The sequence below is a fragment of the Canis aureus genome, chromosome 28 (assembly GCF_053574225.1).
Source record: "Canis aureus isolate CA01 chromosome 28, VMU_Caureus_v.1.0, whole genome shotgun sequence".
Taxonomy (NCBI): Eukaryota; Metazoa; Chordata; class Mammalia; order Carnivora; family Canidae; genus Canis; species Canis aureus.
This window is the reverse complement of record NC_135638.1, coordinates 6,944,009-6,967,794: the sequence shown is the minus strand read 5'-3', so window position 1 is coordinate 6,967,794 and position 23,786 is coordinate 6,944,009. Positions and strand designations below refer to the sequence as shown.

The 23,786-nt window shown below is 34.0% G+C and overlaps 1 long non-coding RNA gene and 1 pseudogene across 16 annotated transcripts in view; both read right to left on the bottom strand.

The window, feature by feature from the left end:
* Window positions 1-23,786, bottom strand: part of LOC144300365 (uncharacterized) — a 97,320-nt gene that overhangs the window by 29,528 nt on the left and 44,006 nt on the right. For 2 of the 16 annotated variants that reach the window (XR_013366941.1, XR_013366946.1), the window contains exon 11: window positions 21,982-22,081. The exons of the other annotated variants lie outside the window; for them this stretch is intronic. This is a non-coding gene — a long non-coding RNA (uncharacterized LOC144300365). The remainder of the gene's footprint in view (window positions 1-21,981; window positions 22,082-23,786) is intronic. 16 annotated transcript variants of the gene reach the window in all.
* LOC144300364 (thiopurine S-methyltransferase pseudogene) lies at window positions 8,584-9,557 on the bottom strand (annotated as a pseudogene).

Genomic DNA, 23,786 nt, shown 5'->3' with positions numbered 1-23,786 from the left:
AGGTAGTAATCTCAGAGTCATGAGACTGAGCCTCCATTGGGCTCCACACTCAGTGCAAAGCCAGTATGAGATTCTCTCCCTCTCCCTGCCTCAGCTCATACTCACAATTTCTCTCTCTCAAAAATAAATACATAAATACATAAATAAATAAATAGAATAAACTTCAACACAATAAAAGCCACATATGACAAGCCCACAATTAACATTATGCAGAAAGGGGAAAAGCAGAGCTTTTCTGGATGTCCACTCTCATTACTTTTATTCAACATAGTAATGGAAGTCCTAGCCAAATAATTAGGCAAGAAAATAAATAAAAGGCATACAGACTGGAAATAAATAAATAAAATTGCCTCTGTTTGTGGATAGCATGGTCTTATATAAGAAAACATAAAAAAAAAAGAAAGGAAAGAAGGAAGGAAGGAAGGAAGGAAGGAAGGAAGGAAGGAAGGAAGGAAGGAAAGAAGGCAGGCAGGAAGGAAGGAGACAGAAAAAACCAAAGACACCACCAGAAAACTGTTAGAATTAGCCACTGAAGTCAGTAAAGTAGCTGGATATAAAATCAACATGTAAAGAGCCCTTGTGCTTCTATACACTAACAAACTATTTTAAAAAGAAATAGACATGAATATTTCATTTACATTAACACCAAAAAGAATAAAATACTTAAGAATACATTTAAGTGGAAAGAAAAAAAAAGAATACATTTAAGAAGGTAAAAAAAATCTATACACTGAAAAGTATAAAACATTGATGAAAGAGGTTAAAAAAGACACAGATAAATGGAAAGATCTCTCAGGTTTATGAATTAGAAGAATAAATGTTGCTGAAATGGCCATACTATCCAAAGCAATCTAAAGCAAATCTAAATCTAAATCAGTGTAATCCCTATCAAAATTTCAAAGGCATTTTGCAGAAAAAGAAAAAAAAGAAAAGCTAACCTAAAATTCATATAAACCTGAAAAGATCCTGGATAACCAAACCAATATTCTTAAGCAAGAACTAAGCCAGAGACATAAGATTCCCTGACTTTAAATTATATTACAAACATATGGTAATCAAAACAGTATGGTATGGGCATAAAAATAAACATATGGACCAATGGAATAAAAAGTCCAGAAAGAAACCTACACATATCCAATCAGACCATCTTTGACAAGTGCACCAAAAATACAAAACAGAAAAGAATTGTCTCATCAATAAATGGTGTTGTGAAAACTGGATACAAGTGAAAGAATAAAATCGGATCACTATCTTACACCATACACCTAAATCAACTCTAAATAGATTAAAAACTTAAATGCTACGACCTGAAATTGTATATCTCTTGGATCTGATCTTGGCAAGATTTTTTTTTTTTGAGTATGATATCAAAAGCAAAGGCAACAGAAACCAACTAGACAAACAGGGATGCATCAAATTAAACAGCTTCTGCCCAGCAAAGGAAACCATCAACAAAATGGAAAAGCAACTGAGAGAATGGGGGAAAAAGTATTTGAAAACCACATTCTTTCTCAAATGAAAGAAACTAGAATTTGTTGCCAGCTAATCTACCCTAAGAGAAGAATTAAAGTTCTAAACAGAAAGGAAATGATAATAGGAGACTTGAAACATCGAGAAGGAGGAAAAATACAGTAATAACAAATATGACTAAGTATAACACTTTCCTTCTCTTCTTGAATGTCCTAATCTGTTTGACAGTTGAAACGAAAATTATAATATAAAGCTAATTAGGGGCACCTGGGTGACTCAGTCAGTTAAGTGTCTACCCTCAGCTCAGTCATGATCCTGGGGTCCTGGGACCCAGCCCTGCATTGGACTCCTTGCTTTTAGCAAGGAGTCTGCTGCTCCCTCTCCCTCGCCCCACTGCTTGTACTCTCTTTCGTGAGTACACTCTCAAATAAAATCTTAAAAAATAAAAAAAAAATATTTAAAAAAAACGATAGATTAATATCCAAAATATGTAAGGAACACAGGCAACTCAATAGCAAAATATCTAATAACCCAATTTTGAAAGGAGCAAAGGAGCTGAATAGATATTCCTCTAAGGAAGACATACAAATGGCCAACAGTTACGTGGTTCTCAGTATCACTATCAGTAAAATGTGAATCAAAACTTCATGAGATATCACCTTACACTTGTTAGGATACCTATTATTAAAAAATAAAAGATAACAAATGCTGGCGAGGATGAAGAAAAGGAAACCCTGATACACTCTTGATGAAAATATAAATTGGTGTTGCCATTTTGGAAAACAATACAAAGGCTCCTCAAACATCTTAAAATAGAACTACAATATTATTCAACAACCCTAATTCTGGGTATTCATCTAAATGAATTGAAATCAGGATTTTTTTTTAAAGATTTTATTTATTTATTCCTGAGAGACACAGAAAGAGAGGCAGAGACACAGGCAGAGACACAGGCAGAGGGAGAATCAGGCTCTATGCAAGGAGCCCAATGTGCGACTTGATCCCAGGACTCCAGGATCATTCTTAAGCAACAAGTAAGCCAGGTATCAGTTAAATATGAGATTCTCTCCCTCTCCCTACCTCAATTCATACACACAATGTGTGTGTGTGCATGTGTGTGTATCAATATGAGATGATAGATGTTAACTAAACCTACTGTAGTAATCATTTCATAATGATTTAAGTCAAATCATTGTCCTATACACCTTAGAGTAACAACCCAGGAGAAAAAATAGACAAAGAGCTTGAAAGATATTTCATAAAAGAAGATACACAAATGGCTAATAGACATGTGTAAAGGCAGTCATCAGGGAAATGAATATGAAAATCAGAATGACATCTTACTGCACCTTTCTCATAATGGCTAAGGTTTTTAAAAGACTAAAAAACTAAAAAATATGTTGTACAAGTATGTGGAGTAACTGAAATTGTCAGATTCCAATGCAAATACAAATCAGTAAAACTGCTTTGGAAAACCCCTTTTTACTACTGCAGAACGTGTACATGCCATGTGACCCAACGTAACATATATGTGTACATATGTAACCAAAAGACATGGGCTAGAATGTTCATGGTGATAATATTTGTCATAGTTCATACTGGAAACACCTAAAACCACATCAACGGTTGAAAGGATAAATACATTTTCATGTTCACACCATTGGACAATCTACTAAAAATGGGGATGAATGGTTTACAGTAATTCTTATTAATATAGATGAACTCAAAAAGCATCATGTTGAGTGATTGAAAGAAACCAGATGTAAATAAGCGTGGTTCAAAAACAAACAAAATTAATGTATACCATTAGAAATCATAGAGGTAGTTCTAGAAGGAGGCTTTTGGGTCCTGGCATTTTATTTTGTTTCTTGATCTTATTACTATATATTTTTTTATTACTATATGGGTTTATTTGCATAGTGAATGACATGTGCATTTCAAACACTTAAATGAAAGTGTTTTTATAAAGCAACAGGAAATTTGTCAGAGCTTCTAATAGCAATAAAGTATCACTTTATTGGGATTTTCTATAATTATCTCTATTTTTCTAGTTTGATAATGGCAGATTTCCTTTGTTCTTTTCTTCTCTTGATTTCTTTTCCATATAAGGAAATGGCTGTGATAGTCAAAAGGACAGTCAAGTGATGGGGACAACATAACATGTTCTTTAGGGAGAAGAGTAAGTTTGGACGCATTCAATGTGGGTTTAATAACATGAGTGAAAGGTCAAGAGCAAAAGAAAGGAAAGAGAAATAGATCTCAGGAAAATGTTCAAAAGCCCTATAGTAAGTTCTCAATGTTTCATTTTACCACTCAGCATAAAAAATAGACATGGCCGCTCCTCTCACTGTCATGATTCCTTTCTGGCTATAAAATCTCATCGTTCTCATTTCATTATTAACTATATCACTCATTGATCTAAAATTATTTTGCCAAGAATCTCAATTCCTTCATCATTTCAGCCTTAAGAGGATAAGGTCTGTGATTTTACAATAAAGCTGTTTTGAAAGTTACCTTTGCTTCTAAGATTGCAAAAGGAAAATAACTTACTGTAACGACATATTTAGCACCATGGAATTCATTTATTCCCAAATCCTTAAAAATCCTAAAAGATCTAAGATTTCTAGTTTGGTTTTATTATAAGAATTCACAATTTACCACATTACTGATATTAAAGAATTAACACAGCAGTGTTTGGATAATCTGAATGCGTTTTAAATGAATTATTCTCCATTTTCCTCCTTGCATGCCTCTGTTATGTATATCAATTTCATTTTCTATATATGTTCCCATGCTCTGTAATATATATAAATATGTTTATCTTCTTTTAAGGTAAAAGTCCACATTATTTATGATAATCCTTAGAAGTTATTGTCAACTTAGAAAATATACTATATGATTTTGTATGTTTTTGCTCGGTGCCTCAGTTAGCTGTTTTTGTTATCAAGGGATCCAGTGCACCCCCCAAATTAAGTAATTCAGATACCATGAAGATAATCTGTCTTAACACACAGCATTTCCTGGAAAACTAATACATATTTTTTCCATGGTTGTTTCACTTTTTTCTATTTATTTTTTGTATCTCTTATCCCTACTTAGAGAAAGAAGATCAAAAGTTGAAATGTCTTTCAATTTATTTTGAAAAAACAATTTAGCTTTCATTTATATTTTAACATGCAATCACTGATCAACTTTCTTTTGCCATTTAAAATAATTACCAGAGCCATTCCTAATAGAATATGAGTATTACAGCCATACTTAGGAAATAAAGATACGGATAAAATAATACAGTGTGATTCCCACTTCCTCTTAATATGCACTATTAAAGGAACAGGTCTGAGAATTACAAAAGTGCAGCGAGTAACATGTGCAAGCTATGAGATTTTTAAAACCATTTCTTTAAATTTGCTGATATGGAATTGCACTTTCAGGACTTGTGTGGACATTTCTCAAAGACCGCTTTCTATATATTGATCAAGGCCACTTTTTACATTTCTTTAAGCTTGACTAAACTTTAGACTGGCTTTTTCCTGACTTTTGGCCTCACTTCTCATTTCTTAAAGCACTTATTTTAGAAAACTTGCAGCTGTAGATTTTTCTTTGCCTCTTTAAGATGTAAACTTTTTTTTTTTTTAAGCCTCTTGCCAGTTTTATAACCTAGGAATGTTATTCTCAGGACTTGGGACCCTTTGAAGTGTAGACATCAAGGGGAAGAGCATCCCCATTTTGCAGTCTCTGTGGGAGAGTAGAACCCTACCTTTGGTGCATGTTTTGCTCCTGGTTGTAAAACTACCTCTAGTGATTAAAAAAAAAAAAAAAAATACTAGAAAACTTACTTTTCTTTGGTGTAAAGCCAATGAACAACACAGCTAGCCTGTATTCTTCCTCTCACCATAGAGCTTAAAAATCATCTTGCTTTTTTTTTTTTCTTTCAGTGGAATTGAATTCACACTGTGTTCTGGTCTCTGTGCCCTACTGAAGCAGCCTTGAATACAGTCTTCCTTGTCTATTTAACTTTTCATAGCACATTTCTTGCTTTGACAATATCTACATTCATTGACTTTAGTACTACCTATGTAACTACCACCTTGCCAAAGATCTACAGTGGATGTATTTTATTGTTTTAATTAAATTAAGTGAAAAATTTGCATGGAACCTTTCTTTGACAAGTCACTCTTTCCTGGGTCAACAAAAAGGTTATCAACATGTGACATATTAAATAGCAAACGCAATTTTTAATTTCCAAATGTTGATGGTGCAATCTCAACTGACTTTTAACTAAATTGTTCATAAAAGGAAGACACTTAGTATTTATTGAGTCTTTTTTCTATGCCAGGTATTGTATATTATTAAAAACCATAAAATGGTTTATAATCATCCATATTTTACAAATAAGGAACTTGTGGCATATGTAAGTTAAGTGGCTTGCCCAATGTCACAAAGTGTTAATAAGTGGTATGTTCAAAATCTAATGTAAGCCTGTCTGATTTCAAAATGAATGCTTTTTCCTTTAGTCCACGTTCTAGCCTTAGAATCACAGAATCACTAATTTGAACAAATTAACTTAAAATTCCTAACTCCTTAGGAATCTATACCAGTTCATCAAATATAAGTGTCTGCAGGTGTTTCATTTCAGTAGACATTAATTCCAATAAAAAAATTTATAATCAGGAAGCTAGTATCTGATCAATATTTGGAAATTTTCAATTAAAATAAATCTAGACATGTGGTCTTGTCACCTATGAAAGCTCATCCATTTATTCTATAAATACTCTGTTCATTTCAAAAAGAAATAGAAATAGTGTTAAACTCTTGGAGAAAGTCCATCAGAAAAATTGCATCTGATAATCAAAGGGTGGAAATTTTATCATAAAGTTCAGGAAGTTCAACAGAGAATCAGGAAAAATTAATCAAATTTAACATCTATATTCAATAACATGTCCTTGTTCTCCACACCACTGTGCTGCCATCGGAGTCTGTATTCTTTGTGAAATATCTTATATGGATATGGGACATTTCAAAGTGGCAGTTTAGGGTAATCACGTCGAAGCAGTTGCTTGATGTGGCTATACTGATGAGTATTCTGATGAGGTTTTAAAAACAAACCTTTGAACTCATTTGTCTTATTTCCATGAAATCTACAAAACATTATTTAAATCACCCTTGAGCCTTGCTTCTTTGCTGAATGTCTCACCCACTCAAATTCCTATCTCTTGAAGAGATCAAAGATAGGGAAGGCATGAACATGGAAATCATTAGGGTGAAAAAACAGTGCTCCACTCAGACTTTCTGTTCATGGCAATGCGCACAATTCCTACCTACCTGGCAGCTCAACAGCTACTTCCTTCATGAATTTTCCCTTGGTCATAAGGAAGTAACTTGCTCAAGGTTACACCTCATCCAAGAAGGTGGCCATGGCCAATGACTGGCTGATGAGAGAACACATAAATTTGGGACATTTTGAAATGACACGCCAGCCTTAGAATATGCAATTATGATTGGCTAAGGCCTCAGTTGTAAAAGCACTGCTGATCAACCTCTCCCTTTGCCATTTTCTGAATTCCTTTTTTTTTTTTTTTTTTTTTTGGATTTGTATATTGCCCAAGAGCATTTCCAGGGAACCAAGTCTACAACATCACTTGAGTTTTGAATGGCCTAGGAGTCAAATTCTCTGACATTACCCTTGACATTCCAGTGAGAAATTGATTTTCTATTTCATGATGGCACATCATAAGTTTTTCTTTCTTAATCTAAAAACATACTAAATTTTCTCTGTATTTGTAACAAATAAATGTATTAAGGGTAAAAGTCCTCCTTAACTGAGTCTGGGAATAACAAATAATGAGTTTTTGTGGCAGACAGTGGTAGGGGCTGATGGAGTTTTGTAGTACAGTCTCTAATAGAAATTGTCCCCAAGACTCCAATGAAAATACAAAAACTTGGGAGGAAAAGTCTTGCCTTTAAGCTATACTTAGTAGATTCTTCCCTTGATATTGCATTATATCCACATGAATAAAACATTGTTTAAAACTCTAATAAGTCGAACACTACAAACTACTGGGATGTCTGGAAAGTAGCATACTCTCAACAAATATTTTTTTTTAAGAAAATTAATGAATGGTAGTTCACATACAGTAATGGACGAGAAGGTACTAGCAGTGATAAAGCAACATTTTTCCAGCCTGAATGCCTCTGCCACAGAAGATGAGGAAAACATTGTATCAGCCCACTGGTATCCTTTTTTTTTCTGGGATGGGGGGAAGGCAGGTGGTATTTTAGGTTGTTTCTAAAATGTTAATAGTGAATATCAAAAGCACACTAAAGTATAAAACAAAGTGCATTAAATAATATGAAAGTACAAAACTTTATAAAATAGTGTGACAGCTCCCATATACCTATCACCCAGATTTAACAGATATTAGAATTTTGCAATATTTACTTGAAAACTTTTATTTAGAAGTAAATAGAACAGATGTAGCTAAAGCCCTGCCCTTCCAATTTTTCTCCATCAATAAAAGAAAACACTATTATGAATTGTATATATCATGTTCATGAATGTTTTTTTTTTTTTGTAAGGATGAAAGATCATTTTTATTTTTTAAAGAGGTCAGAAGTCTTTTTAAAAAAATGTCATACAATTTCTTGGACCACTGTCTTTTACCTTGAACCCTACCTAGTAAAGTGTTACATGGCCTCGGTGGTTCTGCCTATTCTATTTCCTTAAGTTTATATGTGTTACATTTCTTTTACTTTTTAAAAAAATTACATATTTTTAATTTTAGTTTTAAAAAGGATTTTAAAATTTTAATTAATTTTTTAAAATGTTTTATTTCTACGTAATCTCCATACCCAAAGTGGGGCTCAAACTCATGACGCCAAGATCACAAGTTGTATCCTCCACCAACTGAGCCAGCCAGGTGCCCCCTTAATTTTTAATTTTTAAAATTATACAACACAGGCTGATTATAAAAAATTCTTGCAATCTGTAAGTAAGATTCTTTCACTCTCCCAGTCACTCTTTCTAAAGGTAGCTACTTCACTGATTTAGTTATATGTTCTTTTCTATAAAGTTATGTGTATTTGTGAGCAAAGATTTGTAATGTGATCCGTGAATAATTTTCCAAGAGTCATCCACTATATTTTCATGCCTTGGCATAACTGTTCATTGCCCAAAACCATGTTGCTATTACTTGTTTTTACTTGTCTCATTCACTTTTCTGTAAACAGATATAACTTTTCAATAATGTAGTCAATTCCCCAACTTTTATGTTGCTCTTCAAAAACATCAACTTTCTCAAGGCAATGAATGTTACATATTGAACCGAATAATTTTTTAATTTCCGCCTCTGGAACATAAAATGGTGGGCCTGCATGTTTAGTGGGATCGTAACAAAGAACAGCCAAGAGGTAATGAAACCCTTTTCTTGTTAGGGACAGCATTATATCTGCATAGCGTTCGCGATCACCTGGGTTAATAGCAACTAATGCTCCTCTATCCCAGATCCGGTCAAATTTGCCGATATTTGCTCTGGGAAGATCAAAAAGGCTGCAACAGTACAGCGAAATGTTCCCTGAAGAGCTCTTGAATACTTTGCCTCCAGGAATTTCCACAATGGGTTCTTCTGTGTAAGAAAGATTCTGCTCTGCAAAAAACTCCCGTATCCCAAGTTCACTGATTTCCACACCTACTACACTGTGTCCTCGGTCTGCAAACCATTTCATCTCAACTGCTTTTCCACAGAGAGGAAAAAATACTCTCAGTCCATTCTCGCCTTTAAGGAAAGTATCCAAATGCTTTTTTAATAACTTATGTCCTTGCTCTTGATGGAATCCAATTCTGCGGCTCACCCACTTTTCTTGCCATTCTTCCAGAGTCAGTACTCGGTTTTTCTGTACCTCAGTATCGGGGTACTCTTTAACATCCAGGAAAGTTCTTGTCTTGTCCATGGTTTCAGAGACACCTCTGCCTTTTACAAAACAGATGGTTCCAGTGCCGGCACACGGAAACAGCGGATGCACTAGTCTGGCCCCCAAAGTACTCTTTGGACGAACTCTCAAGTCTGGTTTCCTCCCTCCCCTCGTGCGCGGCCCGCCTTCATGAATGTTTTATATTTAAAACTATTTACATGGTTTAAAATGTATATAAATGATATCATGCCATATGCATCTTTTTGCAGTTTGCTTTTTTATCATATTAAATATGTAGATATATCTCATTTATATTAATTAGTATGCATTCCAAACTGAAGAAATTACAGCTTATTTTATTAAGGGATAGTTGGGGTGTTTACACTTTTAAGACTCTTAAAATATTGTTTTAATAACACATTTAGACACATTGTCTTGTGTAAATGAGGACACATTTCTCTCTATAAACATTGAGAAATAAAATTTGTAGATTATGCATATCTTCAATTTCACTAGGTAGTGACAGTTGCTCTCCAAAGTTGTTCTATCAATTTACACTCCCACCAGCACTGCATATTAATTTGCTACTTCTTCCCAATCTTTGCCAAAATATAGTGCTAACTTGGGCTTGAAGTGGTATCTCTTTGTGGTTTTAATTCAAATTATCTTACCATTAGGAAAGCTGATCATATGTTTGTTGGATACGAAGGTTTTCTTTCCCGTGATTTGCATGTTCATATTTTTTGCCTCTTTTTGTCATTTTTTTATTGATACGTAAGGCTTTTTATTTAATATATGATACTGCATACATATTTTCTTAATTTGCATCTTGTTATGGTTGCTGCTATTCAAATATTTTTAATTTTAATGAAATCAAATTGGTTCATATTTTCCTTTGTGACTTGTCATTGGTATATAATAGCGATTAAAGAGCATGGACTCAGGAGACAACCTGCCAGGATAAAAACCTACCTCTGCCATATATTGGGGAAATGTTTTTTGCGAGTTAAATGCTATTTCTTCATCTGGAGATAGAATTGGTAATAAAATTTACTTCTAAGGTCATTATGAGGATTGAATTCCTTAGCACATGTCAGGTGCTTATAAAACAAGGCCTTAAAACAAGAAAACAGTTCTTCCAAAGAGCCTTCGTGATTATTATAATTGTTAGTAGTAGTTGTGGTGGTAATACTATCATCATTAAAGAAATATTTCTCCAGCAGTTTAAGTTTCACATATATTTATTTTGCTAATGTTTTTTTTTTTTTGTTTTCACATTTGGATATTTTATTTATCAAGATTTGATTGGGATATGAGAAAAAATTTACCTTTACATAAATATTCAATTGTTCTAATCAAGACCATTTATTGAATAGTCCACCAGTTTCCCACTGATGTTATATTTCATGTTGTCAGATCTATTTATTAATTATGTATTCTATTGTGGTTGTCTACAGTCCTGTGCACATACCACCTGAATTTAATTTACTATAATTTTTCTTTAATAATTTTTACCTAGAGTTAAATTCCCTTTTTGCAATTCTTCATAAATTCTTGATGATTCTTGAAACTTTATCCTTCATATGAATTTTGGGGTCAGCTTATTGAAAGCCTATGAAAATTCTTTAGGAGTTTGAATAGAAAATTTAAGTAAATTTGAGAAAATCTTTTAATATTGAGCCTTCCCATGTGTGAGTATACATCAGGCACTATTCTAAATGCTTCATTTGTTTTAGTCCATTTAACTTTTAAAACAACCTTGAGGTAAATGCCATAGTATTCCCATTTTCAGTTAAGAGTATGGACTTGATCCATATGTGGACAACACAAAGATTAAAAACAGAAAAAAACAAAAACAAACAAACAAAAAAAACAGAAAAAAACTATGTCCCAGTTCTCAAGGAGCTTATAGGTCCAAAGAAAACAAAAACATGTAAATCAACAATGTCAGTGAAAGATTAGTGTAATTATAATGAGAAGAATATACAAGATGAAATGGAAGCAGAATAGAGTCTTGGGAGAAGTATAAATGTGTGACAACTGAATTTAAAAAAGGAATTCAAAATCTAGTAATCAGGACAAAGAACATAAAATCAGGAGAAAGTTCTATGTGGAATGGAGCAGATACTTGCTTATTCCTGGAGTACTGAAGACAAGTGAAGGAGAATGAAGGCTCAAATGAGGAAGAGCTCTCGAAGCCAAATTTGAGCAGGAGAATAAGATCTGCATGTAGTATGACAGACTGAGGGAAGGCCAAGAATGGAGACAGGAAGAATAGCAAAGAAGCTACTGCCATAGTTCAGGGAGGTATGGATGTTTGCACCAGGTGTCTGCTGTGTTGATACAATTTATATTTATGAATAAATATATACATATTTGCATGTAAATATACATGCAAGATCCTGGTGTACCCTGAAAGCATCAAGACATTGCACAGGAACACATTGAGAGAATACAGCTAAAAGATTCATTTTAGGAAAAAAAGGCAAGAAAGATGGGGACTGCATCTACCTTATAATTTCACTTGTCATATAGTACCCTTCGTGAATATTATTTGTCATGGTAACTTTGAATCGAATAAATCAAAATCAGAGACTAATATAAATGTATCAAGGACTTATTTGGATAGGTAGACATTGAAGATGTGGTTATACATAACACAAATGAGGTTATCCTCTTCATTGACTAACTTCCAGGGCCCTATAATGTGCTAATATATTTATATAAGTATAATCCATATTTTTAGGATTACTGCAACCTGAAAGTCAAAATAGGGTCACATTTAACCATTTAACAACTAGCATTCCAGGGGAGAGACAAAAGTCCTAAATTATAGTGTTTAAAGGTTTTCATGTGGCTTGGCTGATTTTAAGTTGCAATGTGATATAACTGACCATGCATTTAGGAAGAGGTGCTATCAATACACTATCATAACATGAAATGGCTCTCACACAGTATTCATTAAATTTTATTTATGAAGTTTTTAAGATGTTTGGGAGAGATGGTTTGGCTCATGCACTATCCACACTGATAATAAGCCAAGCCATAATATATATCTCATAATATCTTTGTGCAAAAGGCAGCCTGTTCTTAAAAAAAAAAAAAAATCCATACTAAGGATTTTAATTGACTGGCTAAATCATTGCTATGTGACAGGAAGTAAATAGCAAACATCTACAGACTACCAAATTGGTACATAATCCACTATGTGCATCTACCTGGGTTTTCCAGGAACTAAAGAGAATAAGAAAGATGATTTCTTTCCTTGAATCATTCAGAGAAAGGGTTGTAAACTAAAGGGGAGGTTGGAATTATTAACTCTAAAGTCTCCACTATTTGTGAGACAAAGGTTACTTCCAGAAACTTAAATCATTGTGTGAAAAGTGCAAGCAGGTGACCATGTCATATTCCTTTAACATGACTCTTGGTCAAAAGTAATAGCTCAATTTCACTCATAGACAACAAGTGAACAAATACACAGAAGGCAGTAGAAAGATGTAGCTTTAAAGACAGAATCATTTTCGTCTCCAAAATATAGGTTGAACGAGTGAGTAATCACAGAAGTGGGAGATGACATATGAAACTGTTAATCTCTTCTAACTACATATTGAGCCCAAATCTGTCTCCCACAGGAGCAGATGAGGTGCAGAGCCATAGAGAGAAGTCACTGGCCTTGCCCTTCAGACAAAGGCTAAATAACATTGTCTGGGCTTTTTATGAGTTCACCCCCATTTGAGAGATTGACCTGAGGTAAACTGCTTGGGAAATAGCATTTTGCTTAGATAGGCTGAGGTTTCTAACAGAGTCCTCTAATACAACTTCTGACAATTCTTTTCCCTTCTTGCTTTCTTACCACTGACAGGTAACAAGAGCCCAGATTAACCTTTTGCTACTCCTTTAAGCTCTATCTAAACTTAGCTATCTCCTCTTCAAATACCCTGGGACACAAATCATTTTTAGGGAGAAATAAAACGTACCCTGATAAACTCATTCTAAATATTATTCTTCATCTTGAAGTATTAAGGTTACAGGTCTAAATTTAAAACACACACCGTCCCAAGGATGCCTTTAAGAAAGAAGTCAGTGAGAGACTTTCTAGACACTGTAGGAAGGAAAATATGTTCCGTGGTAGACATATCTTCCAAGTATTCCTCAAATCTCACTGGAGACCATTTTAATCAAGGTTGGGCTCACCTAGAGGTGTAATATATAGTGACCTCCAAGGGCATGAGTAAAGGAAGACTCATCACCTAAAATAATTCCCTCACATGGTGGAATTTTTTGTCTTTTTTTCCCTACATTTAAAAATTATGCAATACTTCAAAAGTAAGGTATAAAAATATAACATTAATTTGTTTCTACTGCTACTCACTACCAAGATATACCAAACTTTACTGTAATATTTGTTTCAGGTTATTTCTTAAGAAATAAGTTATTACAGATAAGATCAAATACTATAGTAACCGCTACTGATGCTTATTTCCTTTTCTTCTATAGCTCTAGAAGTAACCACCATTCTTATTTAGAAGTTCATCATCCCTTAGATTATTTTTGTACTTTTACCACTCATATACTTAGAAAACTAGGTTGCTTTGCATATTTAAGCACTTATACATGCTTATATATCAAAGAATAAACAAAATCCAGCAACTTCTTTTACTGTTCAAAATTATGACAATACATATAGCTTTAGTTACTTTAGTTAATAACTATTATCTTATATTTATTGATAGACTACAGTTTACTTTTTGCTCATTCTCCAGTTATTAGGAATTTAGATTATATCCAACATTTTGTTATTCTAAACAAAAAAAACATTCTTATACCTGCCCCCTTGTAACATGTAGAGAATTTTCCTAGAGTAGATACCAAGAAAAATAATTAGTTGCTACAGAGGCTTTGTATTTCCAAATTCATTACATGTTGAAAATTACTTTTTAAGATTTATTTATTTATTTGAGAGACAAATTTACTTATTTATTTGTGCACAGAGAGAGTGGACAAGCAGGGGCAACTTCAGAAGGAGACGGAGAAGTAGGATAAATAGGGAACTGGATGAGGGGCTCCATCCCAGGATCCCAGGATTGTGACTTGAGCCTAAGGCAACAGGTTAACTGATAGAGCTACCGAGGCATCCCAAAAAATTACTTTTAAAATCACCAACCTAATTTTGCCTCTTAGTATCTAGGACATGCTCTACATTCTTATCAACATTTAGGATTGTTGGATTTTATAATTAATGCAAATAAATCAGATGTGTAACAATTATTCAATGTTGTTTTAATTTGTATTACTTTGATTACTAGTGAGAATGAGCATATTCTCATGGACTCCAGTGGTTTGTGGCCATTGAATCATGTTCTCCATGTCCTACCTACCTTTGTACATTATTCTGTTGTCATTTTTTTTTAATTTCTTAAAGGTCTTCTTTCTAACACAAAGCTTGTGCTTATATGTACTACAAGTATTTTCTCATAGTCTTTGCTTTGATTTATAACTTTGCTTATAATATAATGCTGCTGAGACAAATGATTTTATTTATAAAAAGAAATTTAAATTCCTCTCTCATAATATACACATTAAAAACTCCAAATAAAATATGGAGGAAAAATGTAAAAGTTTTTGAAAAAAATAAGAGAAAATCTGTGAAATTGAAACACAAAGAAGACATAAGATCAAAAGGAAATAACTAATAAATTTGCCCCATCAATACTTAGCACTCTTAAGACAATAAAGTCCAGACTCTAAACAACGTAGCATTTCCAGTATTCAGCATAAAATATAAAATCACTTAGTGATTAAAAAACATAGAAAAACTTGACAGAAAACTGTCAATAAAACAGATTCAGAGATGAGATAGGTGTTGGCATTTAGCTAAGAAAAGAAACAAGCAATCTAATATAAATATGTTCAAGGATTTAGAGAAATAGATGGGATTAGTGATGGAACAGATAGTAAATAATAAAATAAAAAAACCAACATGGAATTCTAAAGAGAACTAAACACCATGGAATTCTAAATATATAATTTCTAGAGGTTAAAAAAAAAATCAGTCTCAGAAATGAAAGCACCACAGAATGAGCTTAACAGCAGATTTGACACTAAAGACAAGAAGATGGTAACATGAGCTGCAGGCCAGGCAGCCAATAGAAACAATCCAAACTGAATCAGCTGCTTTAAAAATGTCTCAGCTGGACTGATGGGAGAACCCAAGGAAAAGATGCCTATTGAGGAATCCCTTGTCAGACTAGGCGAGAACTAGGACCTCGCTATTCTTGTTTATTGGCCAGAACATAGTGGTAGATGCACAATGGCAGAAGGTGAGGCAATACGGCACCTCTGCCCTCCACAGTGGACTCTCTCGAAGGAAATGTGAGGAGCTCACCTCCTTCTCTACCACATTGCCATCACAGAGACTGTTTAATGTGAGAATCAATCCAGATTAGGAAGATTCATCCATCTAAAGACAACAATGCTGGACCAGGGCAGGCCTGTTTCATGGAGGTAGGAGCGTAGGGCAGGGAGCTGAAAAGCCTACCTGAGTAATACTGACATATTGATAAAGGAAGAGAAATGGAGAAGTTAAATGCTCTTATAAAAAAGAAAAGGGTAGTGGACTGACATGCGCACTTTATTTTTTCCCAGTTTACCTAATATGTTAGCTACCCTGCCCCAGGAGATGGGTAGGTAAAAGAGTGGAGAGAGGCCACAAAGGATAAGAAAAGACTTGGAAGGGAGAATTAGAAGTGCCAAAAAGTGTGTGCCTCCCTCTTTATGTGCGTGGTAGGGGTTTTTGTCATCTTTTGCTGTTTAATTCAATTAGTGTAGGTAATTCTATGGATGAAATTGATACTTTTCTACCTGAGAACTTGTCTACTGCCCAGTTTTTTCTTCCCCCTTTCTTATTTTTACTCTTTAAAACCACTTCCTCTTAGTAGTCAAAAGTAATATAAGGATACATCAATTTAAGATGACAAAAAAACTTAAAAAGATCTGAAAAGTTGATTTATTTCATACACATTTCTAAAATTTGATTGAATATCAAAATTACGTAGACGTCATAAGAGATTGAAGTGGAAATTCAAACATATAGGAAGAGATGGTGCTGAACAGTAGAGTAGATATTGAGTAAGGATCAAACTGTAGGACCACTGTGAGCAGAAGAAGAAAAACAATGGGTATCTGAACTGAGGGTCAAGATAAACTCACAGACTATTAATCTTGGCAGTTATATTTTAGAACTTTCATTATCTCAGTAATACCTGTAAAAATCAATGCCTGCAATAAGTGTCTGGTTTTCCCTGATTTCTTATGCAGTAGCTCCTGTTCTCTTCCACATAAACTCTTTTGGGTAGGACAAAAATTGAATCAGACCTTCCATGATGTCACCCGGTTTAGCCTATTACTTTTCTTTGTTTGATGGTTTTGTTGATTGTTACCGTGCAAATATGACACGAAAACATCCAACTAGCATATTTCAAAATTTATAAAACTTATCACAGACTCAATAAAGTGCTTGTTATGTGACTACTTTTCCTAAAATGTTTTTAAGGCACTCTACACTGAGAATTAATTCTGCCCTCCAGGTAGGGCTGAAACCACTTCTATTTGTGAATGTCTATACCTTCACTTTACTTAAGTGAATGCTTTCACTTTACTGGAATTTTTTTTTTAAATTAGTACAATTCTGGATTTGCATCTTAGTAACCCTTCTTCATATATATATATCTAAATAGATATAGATATAAATATAGACATAGATATAGATATAGATGATATAGATATATAGATATAGATCTTCGTTTTAACTTATAGCTACTTAATTTGGAGTCATAAAATTCTTCAAAGTATTTTCCTATTATCAACAATTTTATTTTTGGGGATGCCTGAGTAACTCAGTGGTTGAGTATGTGCCTGCAGCCCAGGGCAGGATCCCCGGGCCCTGGAATCGAGTCCCACATTGGTCTCCCCACAGATAGCCTGCTTCTCCCTTTTCTTGTGTCTCTGCCTCTCTCTCTGTCTCTCAAATAAACAAATAAAATCTTTAAAAAAATTATTTTTGAATTGAGTTCAACTACTCTTAAGGTGATAGAATTTGAACACATTTAACCGTTCTGGCAAATTTCCTCCACATTTTAAGATACTCCCTTTTTTTTTCCAGGCTCAATATATTAATAGGTATATTATTTGGTTTCAGTTTTATTTTTATAAAATATTATATAATAAATATACAGTAAGTTATAATCCTACCAAATTTCCATATAACACCTTTTTCACAATTTATATATTGCATAATTATAATATATTGTAAATAATCATGTAATTTCTTTTCTAAAAGGAATAATAATCACGTAATTTCTTTTCTACAGCTCACTCTGAGCCTTTCTTATGTTTTAGCTCATTAATTTCTTTATTTTAATTGGCAAAGCATCTATAACATGGATTTCTTTTCTACCAGATTCCATTGATCTACTGGAAATACCAACACTTCTATCATAAGCATTTGCAGAACGAGCACATAGAGAGTTTGCATGTTCATGTGTTAACAAGAACTTTGAAATCACTTTAGTAAATCAAGGTGAACAAAATTTGTTAACCAAAGAAAGCTGTAATATAATCAATTATATAGCAATACATCTTATATAATGCAATAAACGTTTTTATTGTATACATAGAGTACACAAGTAAAGTCAAGTAATATAAATATTATTTTTAGGGTTTCCATTTTATTTTTTGAGATTCACTGTATATTCACACGTTCATTCCACCTATTAGTAATACTGAGATACACTACAGTGTGAGATTTTAAGTATCCAGAGAAGTATCCTGTATTGAAAAGGGAGAATGATTTAATAAGCTATAGACCTAGACTAATTCTATTTCCATAATAAATAAATAAGCCAAATAGATAAATAAATAAGCCGTAGACTGACTAATTTTATTTCCAAAATACTTGACCCTCTGTGGTTGTAAATATGGTTTGCCAAGTTCTAAGATATTGGGCCCAAGGAAGTATTCATAAGAAAAGAGATTATTATGGTCAGTAGAAATTTTTGCTTCTAAATGGAAATATCACATTGACATCTGGTACATAATTTAGTCGTATTTTGAAATTTAAGAATCAGGCTTTGCAAAATAGTAAGCATAAGCAAATGCTACACACCTTTGGATTTAATTTGAATAACCAAACAACCTCCTCCGATATTATATATTTCACATTTTTTCTATGTCAGAATTTTTTTTACTTAGTTCTATTTATATAATATGCTTCAAAAGAATAGGGCTATGCATACATTAGAAGTACATACCACTTTATATTTACTTTAAGCTTATTAAAATTATACCTCCTCTCAAATAGTTGCGATTACATGTAGTTTTATGAAAAATGCAAATAGTCTCAGGTCCACGTTTTTCTATTAACTTTTTCTGTTATATGAATCACATTAAATTTGAAAAGCAAACAAATTTATATTTAGAAAGTTCCTAAGCTAGGGATAAATGGTAAATCAGAACACAAAACACAGATAGAGACTGGAGAAGAAAACAGAGGAAAGCGATAAGAAGGTAGAGTAGCTCCATTAACTTTGTTAGGTCTAGACAAAGGCAGAAAAGGGCTGCTGAGCCAGAATTTTGTGATCCATTATGTGTAAGAGTAATACTGCACTAAAAAAAATAGCATATTTACATCTTCCAAGAAATGTGTTTTCCAAGAATTAACCAACTTAACTAGAGAGCAGTATGTCTCCATACAATATATTGAGCATGTCTTATTTCTAAGTTGTGTAAATATTTTAAGTGGCCAAAAGCCTGGTTCTAACTCATTTGACAGCAATAAGTTAGATCTCTGATGTTAGATCTTGGCATTCTTTATCCATGCTTATGGCTGATGGAATGCTTAATGAGACTCAGAGATTCAATGATTTGATTACCAACTGGAGAGACAGATCAATCACCCACCTACAGGAGCCAGATCAACTCAGATCTAACCCACAAAGCAGTGTATTTCTAACAACAAATATAGTTATTTGTCACTCCTGATAATGACTCAGGGTCTTCAATACAATAGAATCCCAAAGTCGTTCTTTCACGTGTACAACTGATTTGCTTAATTTGTATATAAGATTATCCCCATTATTTTACTTTACTTCAAGAAAAATAGTTATAAGAGAAATAGTAGAGAAGCCCAAAGCTAATACTGATCTCTCAGTCAATTACTTATGCTCAGTTACACTGCGAAATCATTAGGAATTAGTGGTCCAAGAACTTTGCTATATTGGGCATTAAAGAGCAAGTGTCCTCAGTGCTTAACCCTGTCTGTTCACCAGGGCCGAGGGTAGATTGCAGAAGATGTCCAGGTGAGTGCCAATGCCATTACTTGGCGGTATCTAACGTGCAATAAAAATGACACGGTAACAATTTTCCAATTCGTTTGCTAATCAAGTAAATAAACAAATTTTGGGGGCATGAGTATTTGGGGTTGCTTTATTTTTTAAACTAAATTACCTAGTTTGATAATGTTCATTGATTATATATGGTTTTATAAATTGATATAGTCTTGATTTGATTTGGAAAAAAAAACGAGCCGGCTTGTTCTTATCCTATTATCCTTTTATCTATTATAGTCCTCTTATTAACATCTCATCTACTTTTAGAGGTGATTCTGACTTTGTTTCAATCCTCTGCAGATTTAAATGCTTTAATTCAGTTATGTCATGTGGTATATTATTGTTCTTTCTGACCATAGTCTTTGGTATTTTGGGAAAATCTCCATTCAGTAGAGGAGAAGGCTAAAGCCTTCTTCTTCCCTACTGGCCCCTGAATTAAAAACAAACAAACAAAAATTTCCATCTAGCACAGTTGGGAAATCTTGGAGTGACTTAATCATATAAATGGAGCCAGAGGCCCCACTCAGTATAGTATTTCTATTGTCATGTTCATTTGGTCAACTTGGGCTACTGTTCTGTTCTGGGAGTATAGGTACTCTGCAAAATGGGTGCTTCTAATTTTGATTCTTCAGCACTAGGCTTTTCCAAGTTATTTGCATTTGCTAAACAATTCTGGTATATCTGAGTAAATCTAAACACCTTTCTTGAGAGGGAACACAAATAATCGGTTATTGAAATCTTCAAAGAAAAGTCTATATGGGCCCAATAGTTGTCAAAAGCACATGAACACCTATTCTTGGATTGGAACCTGCATCTTTCCCTTGGTTTTATTTTTATGTAATTTTTTTTAAGATTTTATTTATTTATTCATGAGAGACACACAGAGAGAGAGATAGAGACACAGGCAGAGGGAGAAGCAGGCTCCATGCAGGGAGCCCGACGTGGGACTTGATCCCAGGACTCCAGAATCACGCTCTGGTCCGAAGGCAGGTGCTAAACTGCTGAGCCACCCAGGCATCCCCTTTCTCTTGATTTTAGATCAAGGAGGAGAGTGCCGTTTGTCATATGACCCTTCCCATTGTCTACTTATTAGATAATGCCCTCATGCATGCCTATCCATCACCTGACTATGCCTTTGTCCAAGGATGTCTCATCCAATAAAGGATTGGTTTACTTAACCACTAGCCACCTAAAGAAGAGACAATCAACAATATACCTAAGTTTACTAACAGGCAAGGTCTTGTGTTTTTTTTTAAATGAATTACTGGTAAGGGAGCCTACTTTACATAAATGGTAAAACTAGACCACCTAGAAGCTCACACAGAACTGATCAGCTCACATTTAGTCTTTGTGCTTCTAGGAAATAAATATAATCCATTGTTTTCCTGGGTGCATTCCAAGAGTCAGGCAGCCTCAAAGTCAGAACAAACAAGCCAAATGAGAAGCTTATATAATCCTTTCATTTGACTAATAAGAAACTATAATTTCCAAAGATATTCTTCAAATTCTTATCATATTATATTCTTAACATTCAAAGAGGAAGTTTGAAACATAAGTTTTATTGTTCCAAGCAGGCGTATTCCCATTCACAGAATATGAAGAGAAAAAATAATGATAATATTGAATATTTATTGCATGCTTACTATGTATCTGGTACTGTTCCAAATGCAATATTTATATCAACTCATTTAGACCACACGACATCCCCTTAAAGCAGATATATTGAAGCACTAGGGAGGAACTTGTGCCATAGAGGAGTTAAATATTTTTAAGTGTTAGAGCCATAATTTGAACTAAATAGCCTGGTTCTAGAGCCCATGCTCCTAACTGCCTAGCTTAGTACTGCATCAAAAATAAAAACAAAACAAAACAAATCCCAATACTACCTAATTTTTAGTAGTTACTGGCTAAGAAAGAAACCTAGCACTGTTACAGTTCTTTCTGTGTCTTAGAACTATATGTCAAACAATTAGAGGCTGAGTTTAATGCCTTGACAGTCACCTCTAGATAGAACTGATCTGAAACCATTTGAGAAGATTACCAGGAACAGAGGAGAAAAAAGCATTGACAATCTCCTACTTCTCTGAAAAGGAATCTCATTTAAAATACAAATTTTAGGGGTGCCTGAGTGCTTAGTTGGTTAAGCATTCAACCCCTGGTTTTGGCTCAGGTTATGATCTCAGGGTCATGATTTTAGAGTTGTGAGATTGATCCCCACCTCGGGCTCTAAGCTCAGTGCAGGATCTGCTTGGGATTCTCTGCTGCCTCTCCCTCTTCCTCTGCCCCTCACTCTGCTGGCACTCACTTGCACTCCCTCTCTGTGGAATCAATCAATCAATCAATCAATCTTTAAGAAAAATATAATAAAATGCAAACCTTATACATCATATATATAAACTGGGCTGGGACTTTTATTTTTTATCATTTAAAGATTCTCATAAACGCAAAAAAAAAATAAAGATTCTCATAAACTAGTAATTCTTTCAATGAGTTTATACATCAGAACATCTACTGATTATTTCAGTTACTAGTTCTTTCTGTGGCTATGAGAATTTTTCTTTACTCTCTGTACCATAGTTTAGTCATTTATAAAGTGAAGATAATAACAGTACTTCTATGACAAGATTTTGTAATAATTAGGGTGAGTTGACAGGTATAAAATGGTTTGAAAATTACTCACAATGTGGTAAATATCAGGAAAATATTATATTCATATCATTATTATTATTATTATTTAAAGATTTTTTAATATTTTATTTATTTATTCATTAAAGACACACAGAGAGAGGCAGAGATATAGGCAGAGAGAGAAGCAGGCTCTCTACAAGGAGCCTGATGCAGGACTCGATCCCAGGACCCCAGGATCACAACCTGAGCCAAAGGCAGATGCTCAACCACTGAGCCACCCAGGTGCCCCATATTATTATTATTATTATTATCCACAGCTCCCAATCATTGAGATCAGAAAAAGGTCAAATAAACAGCTCTGATATTGTTCAAGTTTATGTTTTATCCATGATTTCAATACCTTCTCCCCCCAGAGTCTGCTAGTGTCATTTTCTAAGTAGCAAGATGCCGACTAGAATTCCAACAATCCTGAGGGTCTCGATTTCCTCTTATACATTCCCAATCTACCCCTTCAGATGTTTTAGATAAATTTTTTTACTATACTCATGCTGAATTCAGCCTCAGAAGTCCAAAGGACAGAGCAATCAGCACAGACAACCTATTTTGCTTCCCCCACTGGCACTGTGCTCTAGGCCTCGTGTCCATTCTTTGGGATTCCACAAAGCTGTTCTACTTGCCTCCTAGCTAGGACAGCTATTTTCTTAGGGGACCATCAGGCACACAATCTTATCCCAAATAACTTAAATTAAGCACCCTTATTTTCATCTTGCCTTATGCAGTAATCAAAGCTTATTTCCCCTCTCATATATACCAGTCATGAACTTGTTATATTATTTCCAAATTTTCATCCTTGCTTATCCGTAAATTTGCATTTGTAATTTTTCTTCTCAACTCTGAACCTTGACTCATTTGAAAAGAATCCTGACTCTCTAGCCACATGTTTTTTTTTTTTTAAATCCAAGCTATGCTGCTTTGCGCTGCCATGAGAACAGTCCTTGCAATTTAAAGAGCTCCCAGTAACTGGACTATCCAATTCTGCTCTAGGGACGATGCCCTGAGAACGAGGCATCAACCTAGATACAAGCTATGCATTCAGTTAAATAAACAGCTTTGAATGAATACAAAGTGTATAAGATTAGCTTTGCAAAAATTTTTGTATGGCAAACAATATTGCAATATTTTCATGTGTTTAATAATGCTCCCTTCCAATTTATAACTTTTATCCACAAGGGGCAATAAACACAAAAAGAATGAGAAATTCTACATTAAATGCATGATGACTTTTTTTTTTAACCGTAAACAATTATAATATAAATTGAAAGAGAATTTCTTATAAAATTAGTGACCGATTCAATGAATTCCCCAAGTTCTAATGATCTAAATTTTATTTTGAGA